Below are 17,575 nucleotides of genomic sequence, written 5' to 3' on the forward strand. Positions count from 1 at the left end.
GGCTTCCTTTTAATATTTCCTTTATCTTCTGGAATACAAAAAAGTAATTGGGGGCTAGGTGAATAGGGAAGGTATTCCAACACAGTTATTTGTTTACTAGCTTAAAACTGCCTCACAGACAGTGCTGTATGAGCAGGTGCTTTGTCGTGATGCAAGGTCCATAAATTGTTGGCAGAAAGCTCTAACTTTTTCACGCAACCTTTGCAGTACTTCCAAATAGTAAACTTGGTTGATGTTCACTTGCTCTGCTATGCTCCTGACAGTCAGTCGACAATTTTCAAACACTGGGGCAGATGTATTAACCTGGAGAAGGCAAAAGGAAGTGATAATCCAGTGATAAACCAGTGATATGTGCAAGGTGATAAACGCACCAGCCAATCAGCTCCTAACTGATAATTTACATATTGGAGCTGACTGGTTGGTGTGTTTATCACCTTGCATTTATCACTGGTTTACCACTTACTTATGCCTTCTCCAGGTTAATACATCTGCCCCACTATTTGACAAACTTTTGCAATGTTTTTTTCAGCTCTGATCATTGCTGGCTTCCTGATCTCCCATCGTCAGTGGCACTTTCTCTTAATCAGAAAAACATTTCACCCACCTGTAAACTGCTGTTTTTTTCATAGTATTATCCAACAGCTGTCTGACTTTGCTTTCACTCTTGCCAAGTTTAACAAGAAATTTCATATTCATTCATTGCTCTAATTCAAGCTCCGATATTCTCACGACGTCACCAAAACACACACAGATAATAATAGATGCCACTCATGCAAAGACTGACATAGATCAAAAACAGCACAGTTGTGAAATGTTGATATGCCAATGTCATAAAACCATACTGAGGCTTTTGTCCAGTGCTCGTATGTGGTGGAGGGCTGGGAGAAAAACAGGTTTATCCAACAAAGGGGTGATGGGTGAAAGCAGAGTCTGAGAGAGAAGGTGAGATCTGCACACATCCCACATTTTTGCAGAGAATGTCAAAGTAGGTAGAGACTTCACTATATCTTAACGGAACGCTTTAGAGAGATCCCAGTCATTAGAAATAGTAAAGATTGTAAGATACTTGGATTCAGTATCAAGCCATGATAAAGTGTGAGGAGGGCCCAAATTCACTGTTTTAATATCACTCCATTTCTTCTGATTTAATCATTCTTATTAGTAGTAGTATTAGTAGAAGTAGCATTAAATAAGTAAAAATGGTTATAAAACATAACTGATAAATACAAAATCACAGCTAATTATTAGTAGGTAAAGATGACACATGAAACAGTAAAAAAACCAATGATTTATTGTCTATTGCAATGAAAAGGTGAGAAGTGGAAGTCAATATAAGATTTCTAGTGAGATTATGTTTCATACATTTCAAAGGAAAGTTTGAACATAAAAAGGATAATTATATAATGGTTACAATGGAAATGATAGAGAAAAAGATACCAGATTATAGAGTACAGGACAATGGACACAATTTCCCATGGGAATGTAAAAATGTGTCACATACAGTGTATGAAAGTTATTTAATGTGTATTTCAGCATTAAAGTACTTGCTTCAATGGGAGTTAAAGAACTGAAGAACATGTCTAACATCCAAAAAGATTAAATGAAATTTGCTCTGGAACATTTTCAATATATGTCAATGTGGAACACTTAAGGAAGCTATGGATTCCATGATAGAAAATATCATGTAAGGAACAGCTTTCCCTAGATTTGAGACAATGCAAGCTGAATTTCTCTAGCAATCTACCATGCCTAGTATAAAGGGGTTGCAATGGGTCATATGGCATGTCTCTTCCACCAAACATGTAGCATACATCTCATCAGTGGGGTAATACTCATTACACAGTATTCTGGAAGGAGATAAAGGAACAATGCACCAGCTGGTCAGTTGTGGGATCAAAGTGACAGCCAGGCATGTCATATAAAAGCCAATAAAAAGAAACAACATTAACAGTCTCAGTTCATAGGGTTACATAAATCAGAGTCTACACAGGCTGCCAAAGGGAGATTACACCATATGCTTATGGTTCTTACTCTCCCAAAATATCAAGCAAGACATTTAGGACATCTCACTGTGCCATAATACCTACATAACCTGTAAGTCATTATCTCACCATCTCTCTAGGAATCATTTTCTTTTAGTAATTAAATCGCTATTAAAAAGGTTTAACTGCTACAATTTAAAAATATACTGATTTGGAATAGTGTAGATGATTGTACACAGGACGAAAAATAGTGTATCCAAAAAACAAAAACAACAACAGGATAATAAACACACACTAGCCTAGTTTTCAAGGTACACCATAAAGAGATGAAAAGTAAAAACTGCTACAAATAAGAGTCAAAGACAACACATTTTTCAATATGAATTGGCCCATATACCTACCTAAACCACAAACTACATGTTATAATGTAAACAATGCACTGGCAATATAGCATTTAAAATATTATGAATCAAAAAATCTTATGCGTAATAAAACATCAGTAAAACTAAAATAACCTTATATTTATACTATATGTGTCAAATCCTGATGGTTTGATTGATTGCCACTAATATAAATAATGGTTATTCATGCTTTAATATGTGCATTTTGCATTACTCTTCTGGTCAACTTCCTGCCTTGCCAACTTCTATCAGATATATAATAAAACAAGTCAGACTTGTAATTAAGTACTGTACTGTCATCTAGAAGAAAATGTTTGTGCTGAAACAATCTGCAATCTGTTTGCTGATTGATCAATCTTTAGTTCTCTACACCAATCAATAATAACAGCAATCAGCCACTGTGATTAAATATTCATTAACACTGAAAGAGCATGTTAAACTTATGTATTATTAACATTATATTTTATTGCTGATGGTTATAAACCATATGGTTCATGGACTTTAGAAATAAGGAAAAGGCCAAAGGTATACAGATTTCTTATTGTGCACAGTGTCGGTGAAGGCATACAATGCATTCAAGGGTCAAGAAGCAAATATATTGGAAAAAAAGTATCAATGCTTCTTTGTGTACATATAAAACTCGTTTTATGTGAGATAAACTGTACAAAACTTAGAGGAAAATATAACAGTTTATTAATTATATTATACAATATACATAAGCAAATATGTTGATACCACTAAATAAGTAACCAATGGGAATAACCAAAGTATGCAAATTCAGTGATTAATAGAATCATAATAATAAAACACTAATTACAAAAAAACACCTCATATATACACACACACACACACACACACACACACACACACACACACACACACACACACACACACACATGTATAAAAGCCAAATACCACTGACTGACTCACTGACTCATCACAGAATCTTTGGAACCATAAAGACTAGGAACTTGAGATTTGGACAGTAGCTTTGTTTCGTGATGTAGGCACATACTAAGAAGGGTTTTTTCAAAAGTCCATCCCCAAAGGGGTTCATTATTTCTTAATCCAGAGAAGGTATAGATTTGTTTTTTCACACAAACGTTACCAAATTAAGGGCCTGATTCAGAGCTGATCGTAGATGTGCTAAAATTAACACATCTACGATCAGAATCTCTGACATGCGGGGGATGCTCAGCACAGGGCTAGTCCACCCCACATGTCAAGCTCTCCCCCCTCCCCCCCAGAGGTGTGAAAGCATTGTACGGCGGCAATGCTTTCGCACCTGTAGAGTAGTTCCCTGCCTAGCTACCCGCCATGTTTTGGGTTGCAACGGTTTGGACACGCCTGCTGGAGGATTGTTAGGGGCTTCTTTAGCATTCATCTGAAACTGTTTTCATTCTGAAAATTCCTCTGATCCTATCAGACTACCATTTCCATTTCAAACGGCTGCATTTCCCGGTAAAAGTCTGCTACACCATGACCATAAACAAATGTCAGGGGCAGAGTTTGAAAGTGTCTGGTGTGGATCTGAGGAGTGACTGCTCCTCCCATGGCCAGTTGTATGTTTCCTTTTTTAAAGTCATCTTCTCTTACAGCCTGGCCATTCTACAGCTTGAAGGAAAGACTAAAAATGTAGTTCACCATTGGTGTGACCTAGCTGGGCATGGTGTAGGACATGAGACTTCTAGCTCCCTAGCCTATGAATCCTGTACACTCTCCTGCAGCCCGGTGTAGTATGTATTCTGATCCTAGACCTGTGTCTGTTCTGCTCCTCATGAGCTGTGTTTGAAGTCCTCCAGATGCTCCTTGTCTGTGTGACAAATGCTGAAATCGGGTCTGTAGGTGGCCTGTGTGTGCCCGAAACCATCTTTGGAATGGGGCTGTGAGAGCTTGCACTTCCCTTCTCTGTCCTAGCTGCTCTCCGCTGTATCTGCCACCGTTGGTGACTCTGTGGGAGCCCCCTCACCTTCCCAGTGGGTTCCCACTGAATTTGGCTCTGGGTTTCACTGCCACTGTACCGCTGCTGAATCCTGAAGCCGCCGACCGCCATCTTGAGAGTGGAGCCATATGGTCCTGTGTTCCTTCCTGTGTGCTTCGGCTGCCCTCGACTGTCCCTTCTGTTGCTGGCTGCCTTGTGGAGACCTCCTGCATTAACCCGGTGATCCTTTGTTGTGGCTGGGCTGGTACATGCTGGATGTGGGTGCGGCTTCTTTGGCTTGGTGCTGCCGACCACCATTTTGCCTCTGAGCTTTGCCTGTGGCAGTCCCCTGCTGCTCTGGTCTGCTCCTGACCACTGGCCCTGTGTGGGTGAACTGTTGAGGATATCTGTCCTTCTCCCCCCTAATCCTGTTGGTGTGTGTTCCCACATATATTGCCTGCTGCCACCTTGTTCTGCTCTTGTCTGCTTCAGGTATGCTCTCCTGCTATTCCTGGTGGGGGAAATGTTTATTCTACTATACTTACCTGACATATCCCCTGCGGTGCTCAACACTCCTAAAAGTTGTGGATCTCCGGTTCCCGGTCTCTGTAGCTGTTTCTGTGGCTTAGCACTTCCCCTGACTCCTTTGTACTGTGAGACTCTTGGCACAAATCCTTCAAGCTATCTTGGAGTCAGAAGATAGGATGGCAGCACAATTTGTGAAGCTCCATGCTGCTTTATACCTTGGTTGCTTGTATTCGGCACTCTCGGCAGTATGCATGGATGCTCTACCTGAGAGAGTGGAGGGCATTGCACCTCAGCAAATCCTGGAATTGGAGCTGATATCCGTCATTGCCAGTGCTCCTTGTGATTTCCTGACAGCTTCTACCTTGAGATTTCCTTTGACATTTTTCACCACACTGACCTTACATTGTGAATCTCCTGCTGTGGTATACCTGGACGCTATGCATGAGAGAGTGGAGGGCAGTGCTCCAAATCAAATCCTGGAACCGTGGTCGATATCTGCCATTGCAAGTGCTACTTTCTCCCTTGAAACTTCTTTTGACATTATTTTTCGCATCCTGCTGTTGTTTTTTATGCTGGGATTGGGGGATCATTTGTCTTTGGCGGTTGGGGAATTGCCCTTATTTTGAACTTATGTGTTGGGACTCATTCTCCTTTATGTGTCTATACCTGGGACATTCTGGTGATGCAGGTCCTACCGGCCTCCAGACTGGCTGACCCACCTTGAATTATTATATTGTACTTTCACTGTGCCTCTTATTGTTATTGTTTGCATTATCCTAAATTCTGTTTGTTGGCTTTATCTTCATTATTTTTATATCCTGTATGCATATTATTTTCAATATTACTTTTCACATTTATTGGTTTTGCAATGTCTTGGGGTTTGATTAGTAACACTGCCCTACCCTATGTGTTTGTTAAAGGCTTTGTCTACCATCTCTGGAAGTCTATACGCTGGCTCCTTGATCCTAGGCTAGGGTCAACATTCCTTTCAGGCTTTTGGAATAGTTTCTGTACAAAACATGCCCTTAGGGTTTTTGGGGTTGGTTGCCCCCAAGTTTTAGTAGCATAGTTAGGGAGGGATTTCAGGGATCCAGGTAGGCCAAAAGTTGGGGGTTTGGTTCTACTGGGTGGGGAAACTTGAGGAAGGTGGTTGTTTCTTCAGTCCATTCCTTAGGGGTGTTGGGTTAGCACACCCCTGTCATACTTAGCTATGATGGCACCAAAATGATTATGTTTAGTTATAGCTGTTGGGACATAGATGTTTTTTTGGTGATATTTTATTATGGAGTTGAAACTCTATCTGTCATGCTGATATCTACTGTACTCCTTTGTCTGTGGTGCAGGGGCCTGGACGGTGCCTCTGGGTACCCGCCTCACTTTTTCTATAATTATGTGGTTTTTGTTTTTTGTTTTTCTTTAAGTTTTGTTTGATTTTAATGCTATGTTCTGTTATCCTGATTATTGTTATGTAAACTCAATTTGTCATAATCACTGTATTGGTTTGCTTTGTATATTTCTTATATACTTGTGTGTTGACCTTGAATCCCTTATATATACTGTTTTTCTGGGTGATACTGCGAAAAATTATAAATAATCATGATTTAAAAAAAAAAATGTAGTTCACCAGGAAGTCTTTCAAAATTAAAGTTACACGCACGGAAATACTTGAAATTCCATTGCGAAGCAGTATTCAGCTTGTCCGGTATATCTTAACATTGAGTGACTCAATATACTATTTCAATTCAGAATATATTAATACGAAATAAACTAAGAATTGCTCAATTAATAGTAAATAAACGTTAAATTCTCATATTATATTGTATAATATGACCTATAAAAGTGTTTTAAACATATGGATGGGAGAAATAATAAAAGGCATAGGGAACATATTAACACAGGTATATAATAAAATCTGATCAAAAATAATGATAAAGTCTATACAGTAGGACTATGCAAATAACAAAAATAAAATCTTTACATCCACATTCTAATTAAAACATTATCAAGAGTAAAACAAACAGATCCTAATTCATGCACAAAATATATATCTAATCTGCTGTAATATATGTCTCCAATATTAATGTTACCCCATTTGTATCATTTTCCTCTATCATATTATCCCAGACTGAACTGATCAGTATAGTCTAGGCCAGTGGCGTAACTAGAAATTTTTCTCCCCCAAGCCAAAAAATTCTTTGGCGCTCCCCCCATCCCCCATAATTGGCACTAGTAAAGGGATAAATATGCATGCGTCGTAAAAGGGGCGTGGCTTCATTGACATGGGCGTGGCTTTGCATAAAGGGGCGTGGCATTGCAGGAAAAGACTACCTCATACCCCAGTTTGGCAACCTGCATGCCCAGACGTTAGCCACCACAAGAAAGAAAAATAATCCTGATTCATGCCCCTCACATTATTTGTAATTTTTCCTCCTTATAGTAATGCCCAGTGTACATTATGCAACATACTGCAATGGCCCTTAGACATTATGCCACACACAATAATGCACATGCCGCTGACACATTATGACAGGAATCGCAATGCCCGTTATACATTATGCTACACACTGCAATGCCCCTGATACATTATAGCACATACAATGTCTGTGACACATTATGACACACACCGCAATGACCCTGAGACATTATACCACATACCACAATGCTCGTGATATAGCATACAACACACCGTAATGCCTGACACATTATGACACACACCGCAATGTCCGTGATACATTATGCCACACACTGCAATGACCCTGAGACATTATACCACATAGCACAATGCCCGTGATATAGTATACCACACACCGTAATGCCTGTGACACATACTGCAATGCCCGTTATACCCTATGCCACACACCGCAATGCCCGTTATACATTATGCCACACTGCAATGCCCCTGAGACATTATACCCAGGCCCGGCGCTACCCGCTCAGCGAAGGGATGCAGTGCAGGGAGGGCGCTGGGACGGAGAGGCGCTCCCCCTGCTCTGCCTTCCTTCCCTGCTGCGCCGTCCTGTCCCCCCTGCTGCTGCTGCTGCTGTGCCTGTCACTGTATGACAGGCACTGGCAGCGGCGCCTGCCCTGCAGCATGAAAATCCTCCTCCCTCCCCTCCCCTCACCTCACCTGTGTGCAGAGCTGGCCCTAACCAATATGATGCCCTAGGCAAGATTTTGGCTGGTGCCCCCTAGCACCACCACTAGTTCCGCCTCTGACCCTGCACCTCTTTCCCAGCACCATCACCCCTCACCCATAACAGTCCTTATTTTGGTGTTTGTACCCCCTATATTTTAAATAGGAACAGTTCGCTTATTTGGCGCACAGCCCAAAAAGGGGTGTGTTTTTGCTGGCAAGGGGCATGGCCACACAATAGTAACCCCAACTCAAATTACGCCACACAGTACAGCAACTTTATTCACATTTGATCATGCAATAGTGTCCATTATTCACATTACATCCCACAGTAGTATTAACATTATTAATGCCCTTATACACATAATGACACACATAGTGCCCCCTACACATTTGCTGCACATTATTAGTGCCCCTATACACATAATGACACACATACAGTAGTACTCTGTTACACATATGCCACACATTATTAATGCCCTTATACACATAATGACACACATAGTGTCCCTTACACATATGTTGCATATTATTAAATCATTTTTACATGACACACATAATGCTCCTTACACATATTCCGAACACTACTGCACAACCAACCCACTCACATGCACACAGCACTCACACTGCCACTAACACTGTGACCTCTGCTTCTGCTTGGATACAGATGTGTCCTCATAAATCTTGCCTCAATGCTAACATCGGGCACCTTTTTTTTATGAAAATGCATCTTATTTGCATTGCTATGTGGCTAGGATGCACAAGCAGCTTCTGCTGATTAAACTGATATGCAGCATGCCTATATACTGTGTGAGACTGTGGCTGTATCTGCATATGAAATGCTACACAAAGAATATAGGCATGCCGCATATCATTTTAATCAGCAGAAGCTGCTGATGCCCCTAGGCATATCAAATGCCCTAGGCAATTGCCTAGTTTGCCTATGCCTATGGCCGGCTCTGCCTGTGTGACAGGACAGCGCTGTGTACGGGACAGAAGGGGGCGGAGCTACACGGGATGGAAGGGGCGGGGCTAAACGGGACAGTAGGGGCGGAGCTACACGGACCAGGCTACTGTAGTGTAGGGAAACTGGCTTAGGTAAGTGAAGTGTGAGAGGGAAATGTGTGTGTGTATGTGTGTGTGTGTGTGTATTGTGTCTGTGTGTGTGTGTGTGTGGTATGTCTGTGTGTGTGTGTGTGTGTGTATTGTGTGTGTGTGTGTGTGTGTGTGTGTGTGTGTGTGGTATGTCTGTGTGCGTTTATGTGTGCTTTAAGGATGCTACTACTACAGGGGGGGGCATTATGTGTAACAATGCTACTAATGGGGGGGCCATTGCGTGTAACGACGCTACTACTGGGGGGTCATTACGTATAAGGACGATACTACTACTTGGGGGCATTATGTATAGGACGCTAGTATTACTGGGGGGGGGCATTACGTATAACAATACTACTACTGGGGGGGCATTACGTATAAGGATGCTACTACTGGGGGCGCATTAGTATAAGGATGCTACTACTACTGGGGGGGCATTACGCATAAGGATGCTACTACTACTGGGGGGGCATTATGTATAAGCATGCTACTACTACTGGGGGGGCATTATGCATAAGGATGCTACTACTACTGGGGGGGCCGTATGCATAAGGATGCTACTACTACTGGGGGGGCATTATGTATAAGGACGCTACTACTACTGGGGGGCATTATGTATAAGGACGCCACTACTACTGGGGGGGCATTACGTATAAGGATGCTGCTACTACTGGGGGGGCATTATGTATAAGGATGCTACTACTACTGGGGGGCATTATGTATAAGGATGCTGCTACTACTGGGGGGGCATTATGTATAAGGACGCTACTACTACTGGGGGGGCATTATGTATAAGGACGCTACTACTACTGGGGGGGCATTATGTATAAGGACGCTACTACTACTGGGGGGGCATTATGCATAAGGATGCTACTACTACTGGGGGGGCATTATGTATAAGGACGCTACTACTACTGGGGGGGCATTATGTATAAGGACGCTACTACTACTGGGGGGGCATTATGTATAAGGACGCTACTACTACTGGGGAGGCATTATGTATAAGGACGCTACTACTACTGGGGGGGCATTATGCATAAGGATGCTACTACTACTGGGGGGGGCATTATGTATAAGGACGCTACTACTACTGGGGGTGCACTACTTATAAGGACGCTACTACTACTGGGGGTGCACTACATATAAAGACGCTACTACTACTGGGGGTGCACTACGTATAAAGCCGCTACTACTACTGGGGTACATTACATATAAGGACGCTACTACTACGGGTGGGGCATTACGTATAAGATGATTAAGATTGTGCTACATTGTGGCGTAATTTTGAATGGGGGTACTATTGTGTGGCTATGCCCCTTGTGAGACCACACCCCTTTTCCCGGCGCGCGCCAAAGGAATATGGGAGGGCGCAAATGTATAGTTTGCAGGGGGGCGCCGAACACCCTAGCACCGGCCCTGACTATACCACATACCACAATGCCCGTAATATAGTATGCCACACACCGTAATGCCTGACACATTGTTACACACACCGCAATGTCCGTGATACATTATGCCACACACCGTAATGCCCATTACACATTAAGTCCTACAGTAAGGCTTCGAATTACTTTTAAATTACCTGCTCGTTGCCAGGGGTTTCATGCTCTTGGTTCCATGCACAGTGCCAGGAGTTTTCATGCTCAGGGTGTCATGCTCGTTGCCAGGGGGTAGTGCTTGTTGCTAGGGCTGTGCTCTCCCAGTGCCACATATGCCCCCAGTGCCAGATATTCCCCCACAGTGCCAGGTACTCACATGCCCCCAGTGCCAAATATAGCCCCCCGTTCCCATGTGTCAGGTACACATATACCCCCCCAGTGCCACATATGCCCCCAGTGCCAGATATTCCCCCACAGTGCCAGGTACTCACATGCCCCCATTGCCAAATACAGCCCCCTTCCCTCCCATTGTGCCAGGTACACATATACCCCCCAGTGCCACATATGCCCCCAGTGCCACATAAACCCCCTCCCCCTGTGCCACATATGCCCCCAGTGTCACATAAGCCCCCCTCCCCCTGTGCCGCATATGCTCCCCCAGTGCCCCCCATGCTCCCCCCACGCTGTTTTGTGTTGGAGGGACACGAAGGGCACAGCGCGCGCCTCTCCTGTGTCCCTCCTGGGTCTCCGGCGGGTCTGTTAAAGGAAGTATAAAACAACAAGTATGGTCCTTTGAGGAAGAAAAAGGACCAAAAAAAGGAAACTACAGGCCTTTTCCTGGGCACACTTGAAAAGATTGATATGATGAAATTAATTTAAAAAATAACTTTTATTAATCTATACTTTTAAGAAAAAGGGGCGAGAGCTGGCGTCAATAGTTAAAAAGCATGAGTGTTAGCCAGTACCAATGTACCTATTATAGGCGAACAGATAATAGGTGAGCGAAAATGAAAAAATCCTCATCCATGGAAATAATTCACATACATACTCTCAGTGGCGGAACAAGCAAGCGGTGGGCCCAGGTGCGACAAAATGCTTTGGGGCCCCCCCCCCCATCCAAGTCCACCCCAGGGGCAGTGCGCGCCCTAGGCGCGCGCAAAAATACATAGTGGCGTGGCTTCGTGGGGAAGGGGTGTGGCCACAAAATAATACCAACACAGTAGTCTCCATTATTCAAATTACGCCGCACAGTAGCACCACTACACCAGGTAGAGACCCTTTTACACCTTACAGCGAACAGATTCCTCTTTTTACACATTACAGCAGACAGCGTGCCCTTTTTACACATAACGGCAGACCGCGTGCCCTTGTTACACATTACGGCAGACAGCGTGCCCTTTTTACACATTACAGCAGACAGCGTGCCCTTGTTACACATAGCGGCAGACAGCGTGCCCTTTTTACACATTACGGCAGACAGCGTGCCCTTGTTACACATTACGGCAGACCGCGTGCCCTTGTTACACATTACGGCAGACAGCGTGCCCTTGTTACACATTACGGCAGACAGCGTCCCCATTTTTACACATTACGGCAGGCAGATTCCCCATTTTTACACATAGCAGCAGGCAGATTCCCCATTTTTACACATAGCGTCAGGCAGTCCCCCTGTTTTACACATAGCGTCAGGCAGTCCCCCTTTTTTACACATTACGGCAGGCAGATTCCCCTTTTTACACATTGCGTCGGGCAGATTACCCCTTTTTACACATAGCGGCAGGCAGTCCCCCATTTTTACACATTGCGGCAGGCTGATTCCCCCTTTTTACACATTGCGGCAGGCAGTCCCCCCTTTTTACACATTGCGGCAGGCAGTCCCCCCTTTTTACACATTGCGGCAGGCAATCCCCCCTTTTTACACATTGCTGCAGGCAGTCCCCCCTTTTTACACATTGCTGCAGGCAGTCCCCCCTTTTTACACATTGCGGCAGGTATGCCCCCCTTTTTACACATTGCGGCAGGTAGTCCCCCCTTTTTACACAGTGCAGCAGGTAGTCCCCCATTTTTACACAGTGCGGCAGGTAGTCCCCCATTTTTACACATTGCGGCAGGCAGGCACAAGAAAGAAGGAAAGAAGAAAAGAAGGAAAGAAAGAAGGAAAGAAGGAAAGAAGGAAAGAAGGAAAGAAAGAAAGAAAGAAAGAAAGAAAGAAAGAAAGAAAGAAAGAAAGAAAGAAAGAAAGAAAGAAAGAAAGAAAGAAAGAAAGAAAGAAGAATTATACTTACCCTCTCCGCTGGCTCAGGCTCCTCGGTGCAGCGTCAGAGACGATTCCCGGGCTGGAGAGAAGGAGGAGGAGGGAGGCTGAGAAGGGAGCCGCAGCAGCGCTGTGTTACTGGTGGAGGCGCTGCTGCTGCTGCCCCTCTGCTTCCCTATAGGCTGTTCTCGGAAGACAGCCTATAGGGAAGCAGAGGGGCAGCAGCAGCAGCGCCTCCACCAGTAACAAAGCGCTGCTGCGGCTCCCTTCTCAGCCTCCCTCCTCCTCCTTCTTCCCCCGTCTGTAGTACCGCTGCTCCTCTCCTCTCCTCTCTTCGCCGGGCGGCTGTGCGCTGCGGGCAGCGGTTGCCCGCAGCGCACAGCGGCATGTAATGAGTCAGTTTGACTCATTACATGCTTGGGCCCCTGGACAGAGGCGGGCCCCAGTGCAGTGCACTGCCTGCACTGCCGGTAGTTCCGCCTCTGCATACTCTATAATCGGGAATTTATATAAATGAGGTCACTGCCTCGACTCCAATGTAGTCTGACAATTGTTATCGGTCTGAGATCCGGTTGATAGTGGGTCCCAAATGGCTATATTTGTTGGAGAGTAAAATACCTACGGTACCTAGTATTCCCTGGTGGTTCCCCATCCAGGTACTGACCAGGCCCTGCAGTGCTTGGCTTCCAAGATCAGACGAGTTTGGGCATACTCAGTGCGGTCTGACCGTAGGTAAGTTTGTCTCCTAGGTGTGGTGTTTATCGATTTTTTTGGGACCCAGAATCAATCACAGAATAAGCGGATGCTGTTGCTGGGGTCTTACAATTAATGTTTGACAAAAAAATAATAAAAATAATAAATAAATAACATCTCTACAGTTGTGCTCTCAAAAACAGCCTGAGCGGTGGGAGGACTTTGTGGTTCCCAATGGCAGAATAGATGGAAAGTCTATAGCAATTGTGCTATAAAAACAGCCCAAGCAACAGGAGGGTTTTATAATCTCTACAATAATAAGAACATTAACAGATATGTGTTACATATGATAATAACCCTATTGATTGGAGCATGTATGGTAGGAAAAAAAAATTGCGACTTTATAGTGCCCAAGGGAAAAATAGATGGAAAATCTATAGCAATTATGCTACAAAAACAGCCCAAGCAACAAGAGGGTTTTGTAATCTCCACAACAATAAGAGCAGTAGCAAATGTGTATTAAATATGGTAATAACCCTATTGATTAGAGCATGTATAATAGGAAAAAATGATTACACCTGTCCCTTGTAAGAGGGTTCCTTCTTCTCCACTTTTAAACCAATAATTACCCAGTGGTTTATCACTAGAGAAAATGTTTGATTAATTGCCCTGTTAATGGGGAAATACATAGGAAAGTTTTTGTGGGAAGGCAGTGGGGAGCCGTAGTTGGGCAGAAAGGCCCACTTATTAAGCCAAGAGCTGATGCTGTCTTACCCCACCCTTACTGGAGACCATCAGACTGATGGACGAGGCAGGAGTCGATAAGTAAGGCGCTGGCGGCCGCGGTCCGCACGACCGGAAGTTCGGGCGCCGAAACCGGAAGTGACGCGCGTTTCGCTCCGAGAGCTTGATCACATGAGGCGATCATGTGATCAAGCTCTCGGAGCGAAACGCGCGTCACTTCCGGTCCCGGCGCCCGAACTTCCGGTCGTGCGGACCGCGGCCGCCGGCGCCTTACTCATCGACTCCTACCTCGTCCATCAGTCTGAGGGTCTCCAGCAAGGGTGGGGTAAGACAGCATCAGCTCTTGGCTGAATACTTCCGGTCCCGGCGCCCGAACTTCCGGTCGTGCGGACCGCGGCCGCCAGCGCCTTACTTATCGACTCCTGCCTCGTCCATCAGTCTGAGGGTCTCCAGTAAGGGTGGGGTAAGACAGCATCAGCTCTTGGCTTAATAAGTGGGCCTTTCTGCCCAACTACGGCTCCCCACTGCCTTCCCACAAAAACTTTCCTATGTATTTCCCCATTAACAGGGCAATTAATCAAACATTTTCTCTAGTGATAAACCACTGGGTAATTATTGGTTTAAAAGTGGAGAAGAAGGAACCCTCTTACAAGGGACAGGTGTAATCATTTTTTCCTATTATACATGCTCTAATCAATAGGGTTATTACCATATTTAATACACATTTGCTACTGCTCTTATTATTGTGGAGATTACAAAACCCTCTTGTTGCTTGGGCTGTTTTTGTAGCATAATTGCTATAGATTTTCCATCTATTTTTCCCTTGGGCACTATAAAGTCGCAATTTTTTTTCCTACCATACATGCTCCAATCAATAGGGTTATTATCATATGTAACACATATCTGTTAATGTTCTTATTATTGTAGAGATTATAAAACCCTCCTGTTGCTTGGGCTGTTTTTATAGCACAATTGCTATAGACTTTCCATCTATTCTGCCATTGGGCACCACAAAGTCCTCCCACCGCTCAGGCTGTTTTTGAGAGCACAACTGTAGAGATGTTATTTATTTATTATTTTTATTATTTTTTTGTCAAACATTAATTGTAAGACCCCAGCAACAGCATCCGCTTATTCTGTGATTGATTCTGGGTCCCAAAAAAATCGATAAACACCACACCTAGGAGACAAACTTACCTACGGTCAGACCGCACTGAGTATGCCCAAACTCGTCTGATCTTGGAAGCCAAGCACTGCAGGGGCTGGTCAGTACCTGGATGGGGAACCACCAGGGAATACTAGGTACCGTAGGTATTTTACTCTCCAACAAATATAGCCATTTGGGACCCACTATCAACCGGATCTCAGACCGATAACAATTGTCAGACTACATTGGAGTCGAGGCAGTGACCTCATTTATATAAATTCCCGATTATAGAGTATGTATGTGAATTATTTCCATGGATGAGGATTTTTTCATTTTCGCTCACCTATTATCTGTTCGCCTATAATAGGTACATTGGTACTGGCTAACACTCATGCTTTTTAACTATTGACGCCAGCTCTCGCCCCTTTTTCTTAAAAGTATAGATTAATAAAAGTTATTTTTTAAATTAATTTCATCATATCAATCTTTTCAAGTGTGCCCAGGAAAAGGCCTGTAGTTTCCTTTTTTTGGTCCTTTTTCTTCCTCAAAGGACCATACTTGTTGTTTTATAGTTGTCATAACTATCTTTCTGGAGCACCACCAACCATTTGCTGAAGCTATTATTTAAGTAGGCATTTATGTTGGTTTAATAACAATATTTCTAAATTTATTGAACTAAAATTGTTATATCCTGTGCAGATTTATCCCTTTTTTGCTAAAACTGTTAAAGGAAGTGCCAGTTCGTGAGCCAATCAGAGCTCACGAATGGCACTTTCTTTATTAGACCCGCCGGAGACCCAGGAGGGACACAGGAGAGGCGCGCGCTGTGCCCTCCGTGTCCCTCCTTACTGCAGCGGAGAGAAGGAGGAGACCGCAGATTGACATGCGGACGCTTGTCCGCATGTCAATCTGCGCTAAATCAGTGGTGCCTCAGCAGCCCCTCGCCCCCAAACCACCGCGAGGGCTGCAGGGGCAGTAGTTACGCCACTGGTCTAGGCAAGGGAAGACCAGCAGCATATCTCTGTACAGATCATCTGGCCAGTTTGGCCAATTGGCAACTAGGGCAGGGTTATTTTAATAGTAGGGGTCCAAAAGAAAGTATGCCTCATTATTATAGCACCGAGACCCTAGCTGATATGCTCAAGCAGACCCAGATCATCGACTCCGGCCTAGGGACCATGTGGACATTAAGGGCCTAGACTACTCTAACATGTGAAACAGGGAGTGGCTCCAAATCAGTTTATTTCCTAGGCCCCCTGGGTTGTAATAAATATTTCTACCTGAGACTCTTTCTTCTTGCTTGGGGAAGTAACGGTATAATGATGCACGAAGGATGCCTGCTGTGGCAAATAATATTATCTATTGACTGTGTATATATAGATGCCTGATGGTGAATAATCTTTAGCGCAAAAACAAGTAGGCAGCCTAGTTAATGGATAAATAGTGAGTTTCCCTCCCAATACACTCAAATAGTTCTGAACAAAATGGTAAGGTTATAAACCCACTATACCGGGCGCCACCTCCACACTGTGTAATATTCACTCAATTCGTGAAAAAGAATACTGAATTATACATTCCTTATTTGCATCGATCCTCTTGTTGATTCAGAATTTAGACAACGTCATCAGATCAGCATATGAAAAACAGAATGAATTCCCATGTGTAGTTTGTCTAATTTAATACACAGATAACAACAAACATGGGAGAAAACATGTAAACAAACAGAGTCCCTCTACAATTTCATAATGTTGTCCCCAGAGAGCCAGAACAATTACCAAGTACCGTGGAGAACTGGTGGAAAAACAGTTCTCTATCAGATGTTATTAAATCATTCAAAGGGAATCCACCCGGGTAGATAGACTTCGGATGTTTTACTGGTTACCGCTCAATGCTCTCAAGACACGTCTGGAATCCTGGGGCTCGCAACACTTGTATATCCAGGGCCGAAACTAGGGGGGGGTAGGGGGGCAGGCGACCTGGGCGCCGGATTGGAGGGGGCGCCGAGACCCCCTAACACCCTCTCCCTATTCTTTGTACTTTGAAACCCCCTTCTCCCTCCTCCCGAGTGCCCAGCTCGGGGGGGCGGGGCTTTGCGGAATGATGCAATTGCGTCGTGACGTCACGACGCAAACGCGTCATTCCACGAAACCCCGCCCCCCCGAGCTGGGCACTCGGGAGGAGGGAGAAGGGGGAGCCGCGCAGACGAGGAGGGAGAGGCGGCTGAAGAGTGGCGAGAACCGCTTCAAATGTAAGTCAGCCCCTCTCCCTCCCTCTCTCTCTCTCTCTCTCCCTCCCTCT

At 44.3% G+C, this 17,575-nt stretch overlaps 2 pseudogenes; one reads left to right on the plus strand and one right to left on the minus strand.

Moving 5' to 3' along the window:
- Positions 1-13,308: 13,308 nt before the first annotated feature.
- LOC134931594 (5S ribosomal RNA) lies at positions 13,309-13,427 on the minus strand (annotated as a pseudogene).
- Positions 13,428-15,325: 1,898 nt separating this feature from the next.
- LOC134930257 (5S ribosomal RNA) lies at positions 15,326-15,444 on the plus strand (annotated as a pseudogene).
- The last annotated feature ends 2,131 nt before the right edge of the window (positions 15,445-17,575 follow it).

The sequence above is a fragment of the Pseudophryne corroboree genome, chromosome 5 (genome assembly GCF_028390025.1).
Source record: "Pseudophryne corroboree isolate aPseCor3 chromosome 5, aPseCor3.hap2, whole genome shotgun sequence".
NCBI lineage: Eukaryota > Metazoa > Chordata > Amphibia > Anura > Myobatrachidae > Pseudophryne > Pseudophryne corroboree.